Source organism: Mus caroli, chromosome 17 (genome assembly GCF_900094665.2).
Source record: "Mus caroli chromosome 17, CAROLI_EIJ_v1.1, whole genome shotgun sequence".
Lineage (NCBI taxonomy): Eukaryota > Metazoa > Chordata > Mammalia > Rodentia > Muridae > Mus > Mus caroli.
The window spans coordinates 89,318,064-89,327,875 of NC_034586.1; the positions used below are offsets into that span (position 1 = coordinate 89,318,064).

The 9,812-nt window shown below is 38.0% G+C and overlaps 1 non-coding gene across 1 annotated transcript; it reads left to right on the top strand.

Annotated features, from left to right (window-relative positions):
• The first annotated feature begins 4,606 nt into the window (after positions 1-4,606).
• LOC115029782 lies at positions 4,607-4,748 on the top strand. Its single transcript, XR_003835348.1, has one exon. It is a non-coding gene; the product is annotated as a small nucleolar RNA SNORA48 (small nucleolar RNA).
• The last annotated feature ends 5,064 nt before the right edge of the window (positions 4,749-9,812 follow it).

Sequence of the window (9,812 nt, forward strand, 5' to 3'; positions counted from 1 at the left end):
AGTAAATAATGTTGACTATAAGTTCCTGGGAATGTGACCATTCCCCACAGAGAAATATAACACTATGTCCTAATAGATCTTGTATAGATAAATGAACTCCAGATGGATTAAAGACCTCTTTGTCTTCTCTAGGGAAGTATCATTGGCCCAGAATTCAAAATAAAATACCCAAAACACAAATCCTGTATAGGAGTTATTTGTTGTTGTCTATTTTCTCTCACTGCAGCTGAATACTGGACACAAAGTATTTTACACAAAGTGAACTTTGGATCATGGGTTTGAATCTGGGCAGTGCAAAGGCCCAGAATTTGAACCAAGAGAGGCATCTGGTGCTACATTAAAGCATAAATGATGGAGGGTACAGCAAAAAGAGATGGAGTATTACAGAGATATGCATGTCTGGCTGAATTTATTCTTTTTGTCAGAATTCCACTCTGATGGGGACAGATAAACCCAATCACCTCATTAATGTTCACCGTATAATGTTTTGGTATTGGCAGTTAAATTTCAACATTTGAACAATGGAGAGATTTCTAACTATGGCAAAAATTAAGGGTAAAATCTGTAACAATTAGGCATTTCTAATCAAGGAATGTTAAGCCAAGGAAATTTAAGAAATGAGCAAGAAATAAAAAATTTATAATATGCAAAGAAAGGGGACCTATTATTTATAATAAAAAATAAATTAATTCAACAGGAATTATAAGAACTCACATTAGAAAAACAGACAAATGGCATCATGGGCAGCTCATAGAAGCAGAACAACTACAGGCTAACAAGCCTGGAGTTAATTATTCACATTTATCTGTAATCACATAAAAGCAAATTCAAATTATAATAGAATCTGTTCCACCTCATTAAAAAAAAAAACTTGACATTCCGAAATATTGACAGTGCAGAGTTTTGTAGTTATGTGCATGGCATACAATCCAACTTTCCATCCCTGATGATTCATCCTCTGGACATTTTCACATCAATCAAAGGAAGACAATGTAGCTATTGATCACAATAAGACGTTGGTATTCCTTCTGAAGTTCAAGTTAAGAGACAGCATTTTGATAAGATCAATAAATGGACCTTATTCCACCATTGCCCTCTGACAGAGCATTAAGAATACAGGGGCACACAGTGACTACTTTTAACTTTTTTAACTTTTAACAACTTTTAAGGTAAGAAAAGGATCATTAGTAGTTCTTAGTCCCATTAGCACTTTGAAAGAGTGTGAGCACTCAGACTGTAGAGATGTAAGTACACACAGTTTTCCTAGAAAATAAAATGCCTGCTGTTAACAGATTCACCATATCTATAACAAATAACAAATGATTAAAAAATTTGTTTTAGTGAAATGTAAAAAAAAAAAGAATTTGGTATTATACTTAATTACTGTTTATGGAATGCAGATCAGTACATTTACTGGATACATATCAGGGACTTCTGGATGAGGCTTAGAAAATACTCATTGGACTCAAATGGACTTCTGAGCTAACCAATTGAAGCAATTGTTATATTTCTATAGCAGAATCATATCTCTACATCAATGAAATAAAAAAAATAGAATCGACTTGAAGTTCAATGCTTCTTTTACAATGATATTAAAAATAACACAAAAACAGTGCATTGCAATGGCTGACTAAGAGAACAAAAGACTGCACATCAGGGATGGAAATAAAACAGAATTATAATGTTGACATACCTCCACACAGTAATATATACATGTATACACAACTTGCATACAAACATAGTCACAGGACAGCAAACAGGAAATAATGAAGACAGAGTGCTCTGAAATAAGGAGATGGTGAACATATTATATCTGATTATAAAAACTGATTGGGTAACTGATCTAAAATGATACAGTACATTAAAAAAGAATAATGAATATTTTATTATTTACTTATTATTCTGTGTTTAAATGCTGTTTATGTTTTAAGAGAGTCAGATTGTGCTCCACTCAGTTAATAGCACTATGCACTACCAATATTTCAAAACATCAAATCTTCTATGTCCTTTCCAATCGGATGGTGCAGATTTTATCTCATTGCTTTAATTTGCGTTTATGTGATTACAGAGAACTGTGAATAATAAATTCTAAGATAGTTAGCCTGTAAGTGTCCTGTTCCTTGTGTGCTGCATTCTGATATCAATGGTGTATTTTTAAATATGACATCTTTCATTTCTTGTTGAATTCAAGTAATGCATTTTCTTTTATAAATACTAGGTCCTGCTTGCTTTGCATATTTTGAATTTTTGTTAATACTATATAAAAATGTTTATCATATTGTTCTTTGAAAAGAAATATCTAATTGCTACAGATTTTACCCTTAATCATTGCCATGACTAAATTATGTATATTTTAATATTACCATAGTATTTTTAGATCAGTTACATAATCAGCTTTTATAGTCACACATAATATGTTCATTATTTCATAGCACTCTCTTTTTTCCTACAGGTCTGTCTGCTGCTCTGTGTGTTATCTGTATGTTTGTATGCAACTGTGTGTGTATGGAGTTGTGTCAATGTTATAATTCTGTTTTATATTATCTAATATATATATATTTGAGTCAGGGTCTCTTCACTATGTAGTCCAGGCTGATCTTAGTTTCATGATCCTCCTGGCTCTACTCCAGAGTTTCTGACATGCAGCAGTGCATGGTCATACTAGCTATAAAGTTTATTATGATTATTGTTTGAAATAATTAATATAAAATATAAGAATTATTTTAAGTAATTTGCAAACCATCCTGTAATTTCTTGGCAGTATAGTTATAACTTATGGAATTATTTAAGAGAAAGACACCTTGTAATTCAAATACTTAGGAAAATATATACTCACAACAAAACGGTAATCTTATGACTTAATATTTGGCAAGTCATTCACATACCAATAGTTGTTAATTACTTCTGGAAGAATTTTATACATGAATGTTAATCATGTGATTATTTTGTGAGGCTACTCAATTTTAATATAATTTTCACATACTTTATTTATTACTTTACCTGTGTGGGAAAGCATCATCTACTTAAGGAAAATAGTGTCTGATGACAAGTGTATAAACCCTCAGGAATCAGTCAGCATTCAACAAAGGAATTTATATATTCATGTTATTTTAGACTATTCATAGTGACCAAATTATGGAATCAGCCCACATCTATATGAACAGATGAATAGATAAAGAAAATACAACATTTTGGACTGCTATCCATATGGAATAAAATTATGCCATTTTCAGGTCATTGGACAGAATGGAAATCATTAAATCGCTTGTTAATAAGTTAATTAAGGCAGATTTAGTACACTCTTGAGTTTTAAAAAGACATGAAGGTAAAGGAAAGTATTTGTAACAAGAAAAGAAACTAGGAAGGGGAAGAAGGAAAAGGGAGAGCAAGGAACAATAAATATGATCATATCATACATACATGTATGGAACCATCACAATTAAATGTACATTTAATGTATGCTTAAAGTCAATTTTTTTAAAAACTCTATTATTTATTAATTACACAATTTGTTCTCGAATAAAATACATGTTTTCTTTATAGTTTCAATATAGACAAGTCACATAATGATCATGTAAGTGAAATGTTTGACTTCCTGGGGAACCCCAATGGAAGAGTTAGGGGAACCTCTGAAGGAGCTAAAGAAGTTTGCAACCCCATAGGAAGAAAAATATCAACTAACTGGATGCCTCAGAGCTCCCAGGGCAACCAAAGAGCATACATGGGCTGGTCCATAGCTCCTGCTACATATGTAGCAGAGAACTGCCTCATCTGGTAGCAAGGGGAGGGGAGGCACTTGGTCCTGTGGAGGCTTGATGCCCCAGAGAAAGGGGATACTAAAGGGGTGAGGTAGGGGTGGGTGGATGGGGGGGAGCATTCTCTTAGACGTAAAGAAGGGGATGGGATGAGGATCCACAGGGGAGAGACAGGGAAGGAGGATAACTTTTGAAATATAAACAAATAAAATGATTAATAATAATAATAAAGAAATACATGTGTATTACACCTAGGGAGCTCTGCTCTTCAGAATAGCTTTCTTTTTGAATATAGAGTTCAGTCATAGACTGTATGTATGAGACATTCATTACTAGACTACCAGAATCAAGAAAAATGGCATCTTTGTCATCCTAAACACACTTGTTAACTTATAGCATTTTATATATACTATCTGTCTGTCTGTCTGTCTGTCATTTATCCATCTAAAAGATATATATTTCCATCCTTAAATCCTTCCATGCATCCCTTCCTCCATCCCTCTCTGCCTTGCTCCCTCACTCCCTCCCTCCATTCCTATAATTGTACTCAGTTGATTGTTTTTTAAAAGTTGGTCAATATGAGTTTAAGGTCAGCCAGTTCTACATTAAAAATTCCAGATCAGCCAGGACTACACAGGGGCCATAAAAGAAAAGGGGCATGATCGGGAGCAGGAAGAGAGGGAACTGGGTGAGCATTGTGCATAACTATGAAATAGTCAAATAATAAAAGACATTCTCATTCAAGAAATATGAGTTTTATTTATTAGTAACAAATCCATCATTTTTTCTTTGCTTTTGGACTCTTGCTGATTATTGGCTTATTAAAAAGACACACACACACACACACACACACACCCTCAACTGGCAAGGAGACACCTAGTTGGTGGTGTTCTTCTTATGTGTGTCAGGGCCAGAGCAGATGCCAGTCCTTTGTTTATCCTAACTTGATGCCTGGCTTGGTAGCCAAAGCTGTTTTATGCCTTAGACTCATACAAATCAAATCAAATCCAGGCAGCACAGTGCAGGAGGAGGAAGACAAATGAAGAGCTGTGGACCACAATGCTATCCACAGACCTGCCCTCCAGTGCTTATCACAGAACAGGTCATACATAGATACCTTGACACCAGGCCATGTAGCACAGATTAAGGATGCTGCCCCAGGGGCACCACTAGCAGCATGGCCAATCTGCAGTGGGAGATGAGTATGTGGTGGTCGGGTGGGTGAGAAAAGAGAAGTGGAGCAGCTTCAGCATTATGAAGAGAGATGAAACTCTATTCTCCAGGGTGAGAAGCCAATCCTGCCTCCTGGTGCCATGGTGAGGTCCCAGCCTGAGCTGCCACTTAGTGCCATGTCTGATTTCATGGTTTCGTATTTACTCAGCAACAGGAATGGGTAGGGGGCCAGTATCAGTGTCCTTGAATCATATTATTACATGGGAACATGCATATGGCCCTGCTATGGGCAGAAGGATATAAGGAGCTGTGCATAACTGATTCTGCCCCTGTAACTCAGAAGAGTGACCCTTGTGCTTTGTCCAGGCAGCACAATGGGATTGGCTCTGGAAGCTGCAGTGTGAGTGGGCCAGCCCTGAGGACATGAGTGTAAGGGAGCTGATTCTGCCTCTCATCTGCAGTGGAGTGACATGGGCACAGACATAGTGCCCCACATCGCTATCTCCAGCAGTAGGGAAAGCTGCCCACAGGGTCATGAGCTCTGGAGAACTAGCCCTGCTCCTTACCAGCTGGAGTACTCTGGGAAAGTGGGCCCTGCACCTCACCTATACAGCACAGCAGAGCTGACCCTGGTGATGGGGAATGCAGGTGAGATAGCCCCAAGAGCAAGAGCACAGGAGAGATGGCCCTGCCACTCACCAGCTGCAGTGCTCAGGGAAGCAGACCCTGCACCTCCCCTGGGCAGCACATTAGTGTTTGCCCTGGTGGAGGGGACATAGATGAGCTGTCCTGAGGGCAAGAGCACAGGAGAGCTGGTCTTGCCATACATCTGGTAGAAGTTGGCATGGGTGTAGGGTTGCCCTCCTTCCACCCCTTGTCACCTACAGTAACCTAGGTGGCTCATGAGAATGTGAGAGCAGACCTTGCACCTCACCTGGGCAGCATGCTGGAACTGTCTCTGATGGCAAGGCATGAGTGAAACAGCCCTGAGAGGATGAGAGCAGGACTCAGAAGCTGCAACACTTGGGAGAGTGGACCCAGAATCTTGACTGGGTAGCACAATGAAGCTGACTCTGGAGGCGTGTGTGCTGGTGAGCTGGCCTTGACGTTGCCTCCTGATGATGGTAGAATTGGTGGCCTAGCCAAGAGTAGTGCTCGAGAGCTCACCCTGGTGGTGGAGAAAACGGAGAACTGGCTAGCTGACCAGTTCAGCTACAACCCAGACCCAGATTCAGGACTCCTATCCCAAAATCTATATCATCTGCAATGGTTGGGTCATCTAAAAGGGCCATTCCTGCATTTCCAAAGCTGCAAGATCTCTGTGACACAGGGAAACTATACGATAGCTAGTTTCCAATACTGACAGTGTCAAAGAGCTAGATATCTCGAACCAGACCAATGTCTCATTGAAGTGAATATTTTTTAAGTGAAGCTGTGAGGACCAGGGATATACTGTAGGACACAGTACGGCATACTACAGCCTCCAGGATAACATGTTTTCTATGCTTTGTGCTTTTGTTGTTGTAGTAGTGTTTGTGATTTATTGTAGGGGTTGTAATGACAAAAGCTGGATATTAGGGGGAAGATAAGTAGGACTAAAGTGCATGGTGTAAAACTCACAATCAATAAAACAGTTTTAAAAGACTGATACAAATATTTTCCTTGTTTTGCAACTTGTCATCTGACTTTGTGACATTTTTTTGAATTATTCATTAGATATTTTATTTACTTACATTTCAAATGTTATCCCCTTTCCTGGTTTCCCCTCCCAAAACACCCTATCCCATGCCTCTTTCCCCTGCTTCTATGAGGGTGTTCCCCTACCCTCCCACCTACTCCTGCCTCCCCACCCTGGAATTCCCTTACAATGGGGCATCCAGCCTTTACAGGAACAAGGGCCTCTCCTACAAATGATGTCTGACAAGGTCATCTGCTACATATGTAGTTGGAGCCATGGGTCCCTCCATATGTTCTCTTTGGTTGGTGGATTAGTCCCTGGTAACTATGGGGAATCTGGTTGGTTGATATTGTTGCTCTTCCTATGGGTTGCAAACCCATCCAGCTCCTTCAGTCCTGTCTCTAACTCCTCCATTGGGGATCCTGTGCTCAGTCCGATGGTTAGCGGAGAGCATCTGCCTCTGTATTTATCAGGCTTTGGCAGAGCCTTTCAGGAGACAGCTATATCAGGCTCCTGTCAGCAAGCTATCTGGCTTTGGTGTCTGTACATGAAATGGATCCCCAGGTAGGACAGTCTCTGGATGGCCTTTCCCTCAGTCTCTGCTCCATGCTTTGTCTCTGTATCTCCTCCCATGGATATTTTGTTCCACCTTCTAAGAAGGAATGAAGCATCCACACTTTGGTCTTCCTTCTTGAGCTTCATTTGTTCTATGAATTGTATCTTGGGTATTGCAAGCTTTTGGGCTAATATCCACTTATCAGTGAGTGCATACCATGTGTGTTATTTTGTGAGTAGGCTACCTCACTTGGGATGATATTTTCTAGTTCCATCCCTTTGCCTAAGAGTTTGATGAAGTCATTGTTTTTAATAGCTGAGTAGTACTCCATTGTGTAACCAGAAAAGTTTTTCATTACATTTTTGAAATAAGTCTAACTAATTCTCAGACATTTGGTAAAAATGTCGAGATTCTCTTTATTGTGGAAATTCTCTCTTTTTTCTTTTTTTCATTTTTTTCTTTTTAGTAGATACTTTCTTTATTTACATTTCAAATATTATCCCCTTTCCTAGTTTCCCCTGCGAAAATTCCCTATTCCCTCCCTTTTCCCCCTGCTCATCAACTCAGCCACTCCTGCTTCCTGGCCCTGGCATTCCCCTATACTGGGGCATAGAAACTCACAGTACTAAGGGCCTCTCCTCCCATTGATGACTGACTAGGCCATCCTCTGCTACATATGTGGCTAGAGTCATGGGTCCTACAATGTGTTTTCTTTGATTTGTGATTTAGTCCCAGGGAGCCCTGGGGGTACTGGTTAGTTCATATTGTTGTTCCTCCTATGGGGCTGCAAACCCCTTCAGCTCCTTGGGCACTTTCTCTAGCTCCTTCACTTTCTATCACAATTATATATAGCATTTTATAAAAATTTTAAATATGTGCAAATATATAGCAATAAAGTTTACATATATAGCAATTTATATATTTTATTAAATTATTGTTTTTATTTTATTTCCTGGGGAGTGTGTGTGTGTGTGTGTGTGTGAGTGTGTGCATGTGCACACATGGGCATGCATGCAAGCAATATGAGAAAGTAAAGAATTAGAGTTTTAATGTTGGGAATAGAGGAAATTAATGGTAATGATTTTTTTTCAGGCTTACTTTTCCTCTTTATTTAAAAAAGATTCTTTCTCCCTTTGCCCTCCAGGGGTCATTCAGGCAATAATGTCAACTCAGAAAATCACAGGCTCTGTTTTTAACAAACATCAAGAGGTTTGTTGTTTTTCCCTGTATCCAGTTTCTCAAGACCAAACTAATTTGACCCCTAAGCTTGACTAATAAAGACCACAAAGTTAGCTTGCATATGCATATGGACCATTCTCTCATCTATTCACCACACAGAAATTGAATATGCATGGTAAAATTCAACAACAGTTTCGTCACATTTCTCAACTCTACCAGTCTCATCTTCTCATGTTCTTCCTTCAGTGTCTTCACAGCTCCCACTTCTCCTAGAATGGTCTGTCCCCCATTCATTCCTCCATGTCTCTGCTCACTTCTCTCCTTAGATAGCTATGTAAATCTCCCTCTATTCACTCCCAGCATCTCTACTCTACTTCCATTTTCCTTGTTAGCATTTATCACCCCTGACAGAGTCAATAATGATCTGGTACATGTTGCCCTCATCCTCGGACTGGACACAAATACCATGGCAACAAAGTCATTTGATTTTTATATCTGTAGATCGTTAACCAACATCGGTGGCTCTTTAATAAATATATTAAAATATATTTAAAGATATACCAAATCTCAAATTATCTTATTAGTTTAATGAATTCTTCAGTAATATTTTTCTGAGATTTTTATTATGAAAAGGGAAATATTTTCTTTCTTTATTTTAATTTTGGATTTTATTGTATGGGATATTGCACATAAAGGTATATTTTTATAATAACTGTGTAGCTATTCAAATAGCTGTAATATTTATTTCTAGTACTTCGTTTCAATCTATAAAGCACCTTGATCTATAACATCTTTTCTTTTTGCTTTTCAGTTTCACTATTGCTACATTTACAACACAAATATCTTCTAAACCCTTGGTAAAACTAATTTAATCTCATTGATTATCTGGTTAAATAAATAATATAAAATCTTATTTCAGACAAATAATTGTTTAACTGCATACATAGTAAAATCATTGAAATGGTTGTATTTCTCCAATGTCTTGGCCGAAGACAAATATAAGTAAGTTACATTACAGCAATACCCATGACATTTTTATTATTAATGCCCTTATTATAAATTCTGCCCAGATCACAATAATAGATAGTGACAAATTAAGATAATGAAGCTAGAATACTGGTTTACCTGTTTTCCTTGCACATCTTTAAAGATGGTACTTCCAACAACAATTACTTTATTCTGAGAACAGTTTTATGATAGAGATCACTCTCTTGCTACCGATAGCAACCTGACTTATTTAAAGCATGTGAATGGCATTAACATCCTTACTATAAAATACAATAATCTTATACCACAAAAAATATGTGAGGCAAACCTGCATGGGTGTTTGCAGTGACTAACTGTATAACTAGAGAACAGAGATGGAAGAAATCTAAAGATCACTTTTATCCCCCTCTGCACGAAAGAAATGGAAGCCTAGTGGAAGATATTGGTGACTCAACTAACGAAACAGAGAAGAGTCAGAACACTA